General features: G+C 58.4%; 1 long non-coding RNA gene across 2 annotated transcripts; it reads left to right on the forward strand.

Moving 5' to 3' along the window:
* The first annotated feature begins 91 nt into the window (after positions 1–91).
* Positions 92–3,760, forward strand: LOC145535487 (uncharacterized). 2 transcript variants are annotated; one of them, XR_014075435.1, is made up of 4 exons: positions 92–232; positions 812–1,048; positions 1,239–1,400; positions 2,292–3,760. It is a non-coding gene; the product is annotated as an uncharacterized LOC145535487 (long non-coding RNA). The 2 variants fall into 2 exon arrangements; XR_014075436.1 differs by having other exon boundaries at positions 1,318–1,400.
* Positions 3,761–9,016: the final 5,256 nt, after the last annotated feature.

The raw sequence follows: 9,016 nt of genomic DNA on the forward strand, positions 1-9,016 counted from the left end.
GCCCGGGACATGTCATTGGGTTTTGTCCGGTCATTCACTGGGTCTTAGCCAATCAGCGTCGCCTGCACCGCCCCAGGGGGTGGGGCCGCCTGAAAGGGGAGAATCTGACGGCGTAAGGCTGCAGCCTTGGCCCCCGAAGCAGAGAGCAGCCCGCAGCGGCCTGGGCTGCGGAAACAAGCCGAATAAGGGCAGTGCTCCCAACCGAGGGCTGACGGGCGGCAGAGAGCAAGAGGTATGGACCGAGAGAAGAGGAAGCTGAGGTGGGATGAGGTAGGGGTGGACGGGAGGGACGGGGGCGTGGTGGCAGATATGCACGAAGGTGCACAAAAGGCTGGTGGCAAAGGTGTGCAGCACAAGCCCTCCCCGAAGTCGAAAGGACAGAGAAAGTGATGCCACGTGGAGAGTTGTGGTCTGGGAGCGGAGTCCTCCAGTCAGAGCACGCCCACCTACAGATATGCCTCCCCAAGGACAGCTTTTCCAGCCACTAGAGAGGAAGACAGGTACATTCTATCTCCCTACTGTGGCACAATACCTTGATGGGCCATGCACAGGATGAGAAACGGGGTGCCTGACACTCATTAATCCTGAAATGATCCCTACGGGGTTCCCTGCTTATTGAGAAGAACAAACAGAAAACTTGCAGGCCACTCAAGCAAGAAGGGAAGAGTGTAGGGGAGAGGGGCAGAGATGAAAGATGCCCCCACCCTTACTGTATCCCTGTCCCCTGGATCATGCAGTAATCGGACCCCACTTACGGGTCTACAGGGCTTCCCTTGTGGCTCAGCTGGTAAAGAATCCGCCTGTAATGCAGGAGACCTGGGTTTGATCCCTGTGCTGGGAAGATCCCTGGGAGAAGGCAAAGGCTACCCACACCAGTATTCTGGCCTGGAGAATTCCATGGACTGTATAGTCCATGGGGTCACAAAGAGTTGGACACGACTGAGCGACTTGGACTTCACTCACTTCACTATGTGTCTCGTGGCAACAGGACATGGTGGCAGAGGGTCTGGAGGACAATCGGTGTCCCCTTGCAAGGCATCAGCACAAGGTGAGGTAATGACAGTCCTCAAAGGACAGAACACCAGCCTCCCACACACGGCTGGGCAAGCTAGTCAGCAAGGGAGGCTCTGGGGGACTGGGGGCTTCCCGATTGTCAGCGTCCACTGAGGGCAACCAGATATCCCGAGTCTCGGTTTCAAGGCCCCACTCGTCCACGTTGTGCCCTGCCTTTCACCTAGGAAATGGAGAGAGGCTGGGAATTCAAGCGACCTGGGGATTCTGCAACTGACACGGTGAAATGTTGTGTGTGATTTCCAGCCCCGTCAGCCCTGCAGGCACAGGGGTATTTGCAGGGTGCCATGGATGAGCTGTGGCTGTCATCCTGTGACCTGAGCTGAGAGGTAAGGCAGGTGTCCTTGTCAATTTCCTCCCAGGGACACTGCAGTCACCGCACAGCCCAGCCTTGGTCCCCGGCATTCCCTCCATGACGGTTCGGGGTAGCAGCCGCTCTGGTTCTGCGGGCACTTGCTGCCCTTGGCCCTTCACCCCAGTCTAGTGCACGGGCAGCATGGTGACTGCTGAGACCCCCGCAGGTCATGGGAGCCTCGAGCCCAGGTGGTCACTCAGGGATGGCTCAGAGGGCTGAAGGTGCGCAGCGAGTACAGGAAGCAGCTGCCGCCCCAGACCCAGATTAAGAAGGGAAAAGGTTGATGTCATCGGAAGCCCAGAAGCCAGGATGAGGGGCCACGAAGACCGGCCCATCTCTCCTCCAAGTCACTGCCTTGTCATCTTCCAAGTCATCTACCTGTGGTTTGATTCATCAGTTGAGATTTTTATTTCCAAGACTGTGGTTTTGTTTCTAATGTCTAAAGTTCTTTTTTCCTTTTCAAATTCACCTAGACTTTTAGAATTTGTCTTATTTTTTTGATTCCTTCTTGTGTATCTACTTTTTAATGTTCATTTTTAATTGGAGGATAATTGCTTTACAATATTGTGTTGGTTTGTCATATGTCAACAAGGATCAGCCATAGGTATACATATGTCCCCCTCCCTCTTGAACCTCCCCCCCACCTCCCACCCTGTGTGTCTCTTTTGGTGTGTCTTGGAGGCTAGTGAAGACTGGGGGAGTTGCAGTAGCCTTCTACCACAGGAATGCAGATGACTGGTAAAAATCCATGAGAACCGCTCTCTGATCTCATGAGAATTCAAAGGTACTGTCAGTCTGTTTCAAATCCCCCCTGATTAGGCACAAGAGTACAGATATTTCTCTTTCTCACCTCCTTCCTTTATAGACTGGTCCAAGGCCCGGGGATATTCACTGGGACTCACCTCCGATGCCTTCAAGACAAGCTGAGGTGCACAGGAACCTCCCTGGGAGCCACATGGAGAGTGTAGCCTGCAAAAGGGCTTCCCTGAGAGCTCAGTTGGTAAAGAATCCGCCTGCAATGCAGGAGACCTCGGATTGATTCCTGGATCAGGAAGATCCGCTGGAGAAGGGCTAGGATACTGACTCCAGTATTCTTGGGCTTCCCTGGTGGCTCAGCTGGTAAAAAATCCGCCTGCAATGCAGGAGACCTGGGATTGATCCCTGGGTTGGGAAGATCCCCAGGAGAAGGGAAGAGCTACCCACTCCAGTATTCTGGCCTGGAGAATTCCATGGACTGTACAGTCCAAGGGGTCGCAAAGAGTCAGACATGACTGAGCGACTGTCACTTCACTTCACAGCCTGCAAAAGGAGGTCAGGCTTAGAGGCCAGTGGCCTTATCCACCTCTCCCTCCTGCTAGCTAGAGACTCAGAACAATTTCCTCAAGCCTTCCATATCCTCATTTGCTCATCTGGAAAAGGGGGTGACATGCAATCGACTTCCACGCGCACGCACACACACACACAGAACCCTGAGCAGGTTTCTGATGGTACCAATGCCATTTCCTGGTGTGAGGTCCCACTGGCTACATAACACGCTGATGCTGGGGCAACAACGGGAGGGGCATTTCCCTGTAACTTCCCGTGAACTTAACTCCTTCAGAATACAAGCTCACACCAAAGGCACACAGCAGGGCTTGGCGTGTACACTCGCGTGACTATGAACACACAGTCTGCATCTCCCCCCCGGGAAGTCCACAGGCCCACAGCACACCCGCCTAGTTCAGTTCAGTTCACTCAGTTGTGTCCGACTCTTTGTGACCCCATGAACCGCAGCACGCCAGGCCTCCCTGTCTATCACCAATTCCCTGAGTCCACCCACACCCATGTCCATCGAGTCGATGATGCCATCCAGCCATCTCATCCTCTGTCGTCCCCTTCTCCTGCCCTCAATCTTTCTCAGCATCAGGGTCTTTTCCAATGAGTCAGCTCCTCGCATCAGGTGGCCAAAGTACTGGAGTTTCAGCTTCAACATCAGTCCTTCCAATGAACACCCAGGACTGATTTCCTTTAGGATGGACTGGTTGGATCTCCTTGCAGTCCAAGGGACTCTCAAGAGTCTTCTCCACCACCACAGTTCAAAAGCATCAATTCTTTGGTGCTCAGCTTTCTTTACAGTCCAACTCTCACATCCATACATGACCACTGGAAAAACCATAGCCTTGACTAGACGGACCTTTGTTGACAAAGTAATGTCTCTGCTTTTTATTATGCTATCTAGGTTGATCATAACTTTCCTTCCAAGGAGTAAGCGTCTTTTAATTTCATGGGTGCAGTCACCATCTGCAATGATTTTGGAGCCCAGAAAAATAAAGTCAGCCACTGTTTCCCCATCTATCTGCCATGAAGTGATCGGACTGGATGCCACGATCTTAGTTTTCTGAATGTTGAGCTTTAAGCCAACTTTTTCACTCTCCTCTTTCACTTTCATCAAGAGCTTCTTTAGTTCTTCCTCACTTTCTGCCATAAGGGTGGTGCCATCTGCATATCTGAGGTCATTGATATTTCTCCCTGCAATCTTGATTCCAGCTGCGTAGGGACTGAGAAAAAAAAGAGCCCAAAAGCAGAGCGGAGGGCGGAGCTCACGCGATCGACCTGCTCTGATTGGGCCAGAGCGGTGCCCGTCACAAGAGGGACGGGCTTGCTCGGCGCCGGGGGGCGGGTCTTTTCACGGGCCGAGCATGGTGATTGGTGCAGCCAGCCGGAAGAGGTGCGCAGGAAGGCGGTGCTCCACGTCTTCCAGCGCGCGGGCTGAGGCGGGGAGCCAGAGGCTAAGGCCGCGGGGGCGGTCAGGGCGGGGCTCGAAGGGCGGAAACGGCCCCCTTGCTTCGTGTCCCCGCCCTCCATCTCGGTACTCTGCCGCCCGCCTTCTGGGTCCTGGGCGGGGCCACAGCCCCGCAGTTCGCTGGGTTGTGCGCCCTCTCCTGGGCAGAGGGCGAAGAGACGCCTCCCCCGAGCCCAGGGCCATGGAGACCTTGGGGGTTCCGTCGGGGCCCCACCCGCCGCTCGCGGCAGGACTCCCCCTGCTGTACTGAGGGCGTCTGGCCCTCGAGATGGCCCGGGACAGTGTACTGGGGGCGCCCAGGGACCGCGGGAGCCGGGAGGGTGGGCGGCAACCCCGCCAGGATGCCAAAGGGCAGGGGCAGGGGTTCTCTGCTCGGCCCCGCCCTCCAGTCCTGGCCTCTGAGGGCTGCCTTGGCCCGCGCTCCTGATTCCTTCCACCCTCCCAGGGTCTAGAATCTGGCCCCCTCCAGCCGCGCCCACCCCTTGCCCGACCCACTGTGTTCCACCGCCCATGATTGTCACTGGTACGAGTCTCTGTGTGCCCCCTTCCACCCGCCCCACACGGAGTAACAAGGGAGAGTTGGGCAGAGCTGTGCTCAGTGGCCAGAAACGCGGAGTCGGCCAGAGGTGCCGTGGAGGTGGGGAGGGCCCGAAGTAACACAGTCTTCCCCCTGTCACTCGACAGGCGTGGCCCACTGGGAGGGAATCCTGCCCAAGCACTCCTGTTCTCCAGGAGCACCTATGGTGGCAGCCCTCAGTGCCTGCTGCCTGCCTCTCCCCTGGGAGGTCAAGGTGAGTCAGCCCGACAGGGAGAGAAAACCCATGGCTTCACTAGGAGTGGATGCGATCAGAAACCATGCATCCCGACGGTAGTTCTCATGCTGGAAGGGACCTGAGAACACCTGGAGGGCTCACTCAAACCTGGGCCGCAGGGCCCCACCCTAGAGTCTCTGATCTTGCACATCTGGGGTGGGGCTTGAGCATTCCGACTCCAACAAGCTCCCCGTGCTGCTGCCGCTGCTAGTGCAGGGACCCCACAGTGAGCAGCGCTGCTCTAGAGGCCCGAGACTCCTAGGTGTGCGCCCCCTGCCCTCCTCCCAGACTGGCTCTCTGCAGGGTCCCCGCGGGGCTGGGAAAAGCCAGGAGGCTGGTGGCTCTGGCGAGATCTGAGGCTTCCCGTTGAGCAGTCGACACCCTTCCCTGCCTGAAGCCACAGGAGGGGGCTGTCCACAGCCCAGGCAGGATCAGGTGTCAGGTTTGTCAAGTCACTCAACAGCTCCTCACTTGGGCTGATAACATCTGGACACGTAGGAGGGTGGGGTGAGATCAGATCCAGTGCCTGGGTGTGGGGATGGAGGAACTATCTGACGAGGCAGAGGAAAAAGGCCTGCATGCCGAGCTCAGGGATGGGAAAGGAACATCGGCCCTGAGACCCAGTGTGGATTTGGGGGAGCATGGAGACCCGAAGGGCTTCCCAAGTGGTGCTAGTGGTAAAGAACCCACCTTCCGATGCAGGAGACGTAAGGAGATGTGGGTTCAATCCTTGAGTCGGGAAGGCGCGTGGATGAGGTCATGGCAACCCACTGCAGGATTCTTGCCTGGAGAATCCCATGGACAGAGGACCCTGGCGGGCGATAGTCCATGGGGTTGCAAAGAGTCAGACACAACTGAAGAAACGTAGCGCACACACATGGAGACCAGAAAGGGTTGTCTGCCCAGGAACTGCCCTGACAGTTGTCTGGCCTGCAGGTGTGGTCAGCCTTCTCTCGCTGGTGGGAAGCCACCGCCTTTCCTGCCACGTGTTCTTCACCAAGAGGGTCTCCCAGCCCCTGGGTGATGCTGCCCAGACCTGGTAAATGCCCAGCGCCACCACCCACTGCTTTGACCAGTCTTTGTGGAGGCTGGTCTGTCTTTGGCTCCAGGATGGCCCACCATCCAGTTGGAGCTGCAGATCAAAAGCAATGCCAGTGTCCAGCTGCCACATGCGCCCGGAACCAGCAGCTCTGGGACCCCAGGCCCCGAGCACATTCTGGCTGTGGAATCATTTCAGGGTGGAGGGGTGTTTTGGTTGGCATTTTCCAAGGCCCTCTCCTGCACCCTTTTCCTTTTGGCCGCTGGTCTTTGCTTATTGATCGGTTCGAGTTCTCTATATGTTCATGATATGAGCCCTGAGTCACATCTTGGTACTATTTTTTGCCCCACTTTGTCACTTGTCTCTTGACTTTGTGGTTTGGGGTTTGTGTTTGGCTAGGCAGACGATCTTAGCGTTTGTGTCATCAGACTTTCCAGGCTCTTCCTAATGGTTTCTGGGGTTTCTTGTCGGTTTGTTTGCTCCCAATTGACTTAGGCTGTTCTTCTCCATTTACAATCATCATGTATAAGTTACCCATTGCTGAGTAACAAGGGGCTACCCAGGTGATGCTAGCGGTAAAAACCCTGCCTGTCAACACAGGAGACGTAAGAGACGTGGGTTGGGAAGATCCCCTGGAGAAGGAAATGGCAACCCACTCTAGTACTCCTGCCTGGAGACTCCCACGGACAGAGGAGCCTGGCAGGCTACAGTCCATGGGGTCACAAGGAGTCGGACACGACTGAAGTGACGTAGCATGCAAGCATGTGTAGCAAATTACTCCAAATGGATTGTAGTCCCTTAACACAACCAGCACTCGTAATCTCCCAGGCGTCTAAAGGACGGGATTCTAGAAGGCCTGGTTGGGGGTTTCTGGCCTGGGGTCCATCACAGGCTGCAGTCAAGGCTTCTCTGGGGCCACAGCCCTCTGGTCGACTTGGGGTGTGAGGGTGGGAGGCGGGCAGGCTCCACTTCCAGAGGGCTCACAGGGCTATGGCAGGGGGCAGTCCCTCCCCACCGGGCCTCTCCCTGGGGCTGCTCGGGTCAGGCCTTCCCCAGATCCAGCGATCTCAGAGAGACAGTGCAGCCCCGAGATGGAAGCCGCAGTGTTTCTCCCATAACTCATCTCGAGGTGCCACTCCCTCGCCTCTGCTGTGTTTTATGGGTCACACCAGTCACCCTGTGGAGAAGAAGACGATACCTGTGTGGGCCTAGGTTCTTCACGTTCGTGGCGCGTGAGAAGGCTCCGAGGAGTGTCCCTGCCCCTGAGCCTGGGTGTGGGACTCCCGGGCTGCCCGGGCCCCTCAGGAATGTGTCCCTTGTGGAAGCGGGGGTGGTGGGTTGCAGCCTGGAACCAAGCCAGGCCAGGCGTGTGTTGTAAGGGCAGAGTGGCTTTTCACCTTGAAATGGTTGCAGACCAAACACACGGAAAGCCAGAGAAACAGAGACCGTGTGATGATCCCAGCACGGCCAACAGAGCCTGCATGTGCCCTCTGCCTTCCGCCCAGGGGTCTGCAGCCTGGAGTGTGGTCCCAGCCGCTAGTGCAGCTGTGGGCACAGGCGCAGAAGCTTTCTCACCCCGGCACACTCAGACCTGGGCCCCGTGCTCTCTGACCTCCGAGGTGTCCCCCGCTGTGGTCAGCCACGCCCACACCCCTTCCTTCCCGGGGGGGCCCCGTCAAGGGGGTACAGGCTGACAAGCCCCTTTTCTTCAATGACTGTGCCCAGTAGCCCCGGGCTGGGCTGGTGCCAGCCTGGGGTGGCAGCCAAGTGTCCCTTTGGTCCCAGGAAGGCACTCCCGCTGTGCCCATGGGGGACGTGCCCGCCCCGCCCTTCCTGGCTGGGACTGAGATGGGACTTCCCGGTGACACGCTTGGTGGCTCTGAATGTGTCACGCAGCTTCTGCGGGCAGTGAGGGCTCCTCCTGTTGCCTCTTGCTGCTGGGCAGTGCTGAGGCCCTTGGCGACAGCTCCTGACCCCGTCCGCGACCACCACGCTCTTCACGAGCCTGACGACTGTGGCCTCAGGAGAGCCGGGCTCTCCATCTCCACCCCGGGACAGAAGCAGAGGCTGAGGCTGAGCTTGCCGGGCCTCTCCTCGAGGATCGTGGCCATGGTTCGTGGGGACACCCCTCGGCCAGGACGTGGGGCCGCCACAGAGTCCCGGGCTCCCCTGGAGAGGCTCGAGTCCCCCGCGGCCCTGCACTCCTTGGCCCGCAGACTGTTCCCCTAGGTAGGGCCGCCTTGCAGCCCCCGAGCCCCAGGCACAAGGACAGACAAGGGGCGGCTGCCCTGCCGTCTTCGCCCTGAGGAAGCCTGCCCTCGGGCCCGGGGCTGCGTGGGCACCATCCGTCCTCTCCTGCCCCCCGGGCGCTGTGGCCGGCAGAGCTCCTGCAGGTGCCTGCCCGGTGGACGGGCACAGTTTGGGCAGCGGCCCGGCCCCGGCCCCGCCCTGCTGTCCGCCTGCCTCGGGCCTGCCCTCTGGAGCTTGGGCGTCGGGAGCGGCCCAGCCTCCGCAGGTGCCGGGCCCCAGAGCCGTCCCCCGGCCCCGGCCCTCATTCAGCCCCGCTCCCTGGGCTGTGGCCTCCCTGGGCTCGTGGGGACCTTGCAGACGTCCGTGGTGCGCGACCGACATGGCCAGCCCGACCTCTGAGCAGCACAGCGTGCCCCTGCCGGGTGCGTAAGTCCTCCTGGAGATGCCCGTGGCCTGTGGAGGAGGCTGCTGTAGGTGGCGGGCCTTGTCCTCTGGGGACCTGTCCACAGCTTGGGCGTGGAGCTGGATCACACACACACACACACAGCTGGGACGTGGAGCTGGATGATACACACACACACACACACACACACACACACACATGAGTTCCTGGCAGCCAGCATCCATCACTCTTCACATTCACTGACCCTAACTTAGCGGCCGCTCCCCCCTCAGCCCAGTGCCTCCATTGGGGTTCCAGCGGGGTG

This window comes from Giraffa tippelskirchi, chromosome X (genome assembly GCF_054371585.1).
Source record: "Giraffa tippelskirchi isolate mGirTip1 chromosome X, T2T-mGirTip1v1.2.pri, whole genome shotgun sequence".
Classification (NCBI taxonomy): Eukaryota; Metazoa; Chordata; class Mammalia; order Artiodactyla; family Giraffidae; genus Giraffa; species Giraffa tippelskirchi.